The sequence below is a fragment of the Phodopus roborovskii genome, unplaced genomic scaffold (assembly GCF_943737965.1).
Source record: "Phodopus roborovskii unplaced genomic scaffold, PHOROB, whole genome shotgun sequence".
Taxonomy (NCBI): domain Eukaryota; kingdom Metazoa; phylum Chordata; class Mammalia; order Rodentia; family Cricetidae; genus Phodopus; species Phodopus roborovskii.
The window spans coordinates 272,328-275,251 of record NW_026126037.1 but is presented as its reverse complement, the minus strand read 5'-3'; positions in this window follow the sequence as shown (position 1 = coordinate 275,251).

Here is a 2,924-nt window from a genome sequence, read left to right as displayed (position 1 = left end):
GCTTTGACAAAGTATGCTATTATGTACACTTTCCTTTGCCACTTGATGATTTACTAGATGATATGTCATGGGCCCTCCCAAATCAAAATAGATCTAGCTCATTCTTTTCAAAATAGCTGCAGAGTATTATCTTTTAGATATGGTGTAATTTATTCATCCATTACTTTACTGATGGACATGCAATTTGTTTCCAGGGTTTCTTGCCTTCTTAAAAAATGCTTCAGGAAACATGCTAACACAGCATCCATTTATATTCTACATAGCAATATTACTATGTCAGAGGGTATTTTGCATTAGGAACTTTCATAGACTTTACCAGATTATCTGTCATTTTGCATCACTATTGAAAGTTTTCATTTTTCCCATGCATTCTTCATTTTATTTACATGCAATGAGATTTTGCAACCTATCATAAATTAAGATTGAACATTCCTTATCCCAAACTCTGAAATCTAAAATGTCTCAGAGTCTGAAACTTTTTGAGCCACATGGTGCCACAAGTAGAAAATTCCACACATGACTTCATTTAGTAGGTTGCAATAAAACAGACCTTCTAAAAACTCTTGCATGAAATTATCTTCACTACATGTGTAGAAAACATCAAAGAAACCTAAACAAATAAACAAAGATGATTCCTGTTGAGAATTTGATCTCACCCTACTATGTGTATGCAAATATTCTAAAATCAGAAACACACACACACACAAAAAAAAAAAAAAATCACGTCTAGTCTCAAGCATTCTTGGTCCTAAGAGAAATAGCAATATGTTTGAAACAAATAGCAAAAGTCTATGAAAGAAGATTTGTACAAATTAAAGTAATATCTAGCTTTCTTCTGCATTTATACTCATTGGCTAGTAAAGTGTAGGCTATTATATTTTACTTATAATTTGGTTTGAGGTCTTAAGTTAGTCCCAAGCCTCAGATCACTTAGGATAAACTCACTTTTAGGTATTTATTTTAAACCAAACATAACACTCCATGCATAATTGATATGAATATCAATAAGCATGATTTTAATATCAAACACATTTCTCTCTGTTGATATTTTTATATTGTGAAAATATTTTGGCTTTGAGAAATATAGTGGCACAATGAATAAACATCTGAATACAGTTATGAACTTTTAAATTGAATATTATACTTTATATTATTTGTACATGAGCTTCCAGAAATCACAAGGGAACTTATTTCTCCTTTCTAAAACATTCCAATTTAAGGCTAAAATGAAAATTTTGGGGAGGGAAGGATTTTGCAACAAAGACACAGCATTATGGATGAACCCTAAAATGATTTAGGGGAGAGGAGAAGTGTATGTCTTTTATGAACTAGCCTAACTTTGCCAATTTTCCTACTTTGCTTAAAAGTTCATTTTCAAAACATCCATACTCTATCATTTGACAGCTTGCAGCTGATGGTGTGCAGCTAATATGTGCATATTTAGAAAGGTCCAGATCTGAATTCAGACAGATGCAACTCTTAAATTACATGCTGATGCCAAATATTGACTTCTATGGTTGATGCCTTTAATACTGCCATTTGTGTCATTATGAATTATTTTTTTCAGAAGCCAGAAAAAGAGGGGAAATCCAGTTTTATTAATAAATATATTAAACATAACACTCAAGACATAATTGATCTGAATATCAATAGCATGATTTTAATAACATCAAACATGTTAGTGCCACAGGGAGGAATCTTTGAAATGCACAATATGTGTGGCACAGGGAATTGGAGAAGGTGCTTAGGAGGAAATATCTGACTTGAGGACAGAACAGAGGATTCTGAAAAATGTTAGAAAGAGTAGTAGACATAGGCCTGAAGATCGCCATTCACCATAACTTTGCATTTTACAACCATTAGCAAATAATAAATTGGCCACAATGAGATCACACAACTCTACAAACAATGGAAATTTGTCATTATTCTTGAAGGTATGTGTGTGTCTTTATGTGTGTGTCAGTGTGTGGCTATGTCTGTTTGTGTAGGTATGAGCTAAGATTTCAGTAGAAGAAGAAAAATGAGTATTTGGTTAACTAGAGAAAAAAAAAACTTTTGAGTTTTTTCTGATAAGAGGAATTTCAAAATTTTTAGCCTGTTTGTCTTCTATCAAAGCTTGGAGCTTGGATTTCCTGGATTTCCATAGTGGCAGATGCTTGGGAGAGGAATTTTGATAGGGTCCACATAAGGTATTTGTGACAGCAGGTAGATGATACCTAAACGGAATGTCTAGGTCATCTTGTTTCAGAGACTCTCAAGTAAAGGAGCCCTGAAGCCATGACCCCATGTGGCCTTCAATCTCCTGGATATTTGACTGGTGGAAATGGGACACTGAAATAATCAAAGCAATGGTAACACAGAGAAAAGTGATTTCAAAAGGTCACGTTCTATTCCTTCTCTATAAACTTAGACTAACCACTCCCTAATAACCAGTACTTCTTGGTTAGCAATAACATACTTGGGTAGATCATTTTTCAGCATTATTAGCCAAGAGTGGGAAATTTTAGCATTAGCCTTTTTTTTGCCCCCCAGAGAAACTTTAGCCTTTTCGAAGTTCATTACCACAGAGTCTTACTCTGTAAATACAGCAAAAAGGACCAGTGACTCAATATGATGGTGCTTATTTTATAATATACTTCCATCTGAAAAGAATCTCAGAGCACTGAACAAAGGCTAGGCCAAATATTGGTCTTATCCATTAATCGGCTCAGTAGGGAAGTTGTTGTACTTGGATGGTAGATAAATAAGTAGACACTATAGACAGCTGCCAATTTGACTTAAGCACAAATCTTGTCTGTATTTCCCTTTCTATGTCTAGTTTACTGTCACAGAGTCAAGTTGATACCCTTCAAACTATAATCAGCTAACGCTACCTCCCATCTACTAAGTCAGTCTTTCTTTTCCATATAAACCTTGGCTGCTTG